Consider the following 227-nt stretch of genomic DNA (forward strand, 5'->3'; position numbering starts at 1 on the left):
AGCACTAAAAGGGTTTGCATGTGGTTGATCTTGAGATACATGACAAAACAGTTGGTAATGGTGAAATTTATCCAGTACTAATTAAGAAGAAGATATTTACTGGCTGGATATGTTTATTCCTACTTTACAATTACCTCATTTTTTTTAGCTCTGAAACCCAGTAATGTTTGAAGAGTTGAATTCAGACAGGATCCTAAAACCTTTGTTCAAACACCAGTTATTCCTGA

This window comes from Crocodylus siamensis, chromosome 3 (genome assembly GCF_052110815.1).
Source record: "Crocodylus siamensis isolate JL-2025a chromosome 3, ASM5211081v1, whole genome shotgun sequence".
NCBI lineage: Eukaryota > Metazoa > Chordata > Crocodylia > Crocodylidae > Crocodylus > Crocodylus siamensis.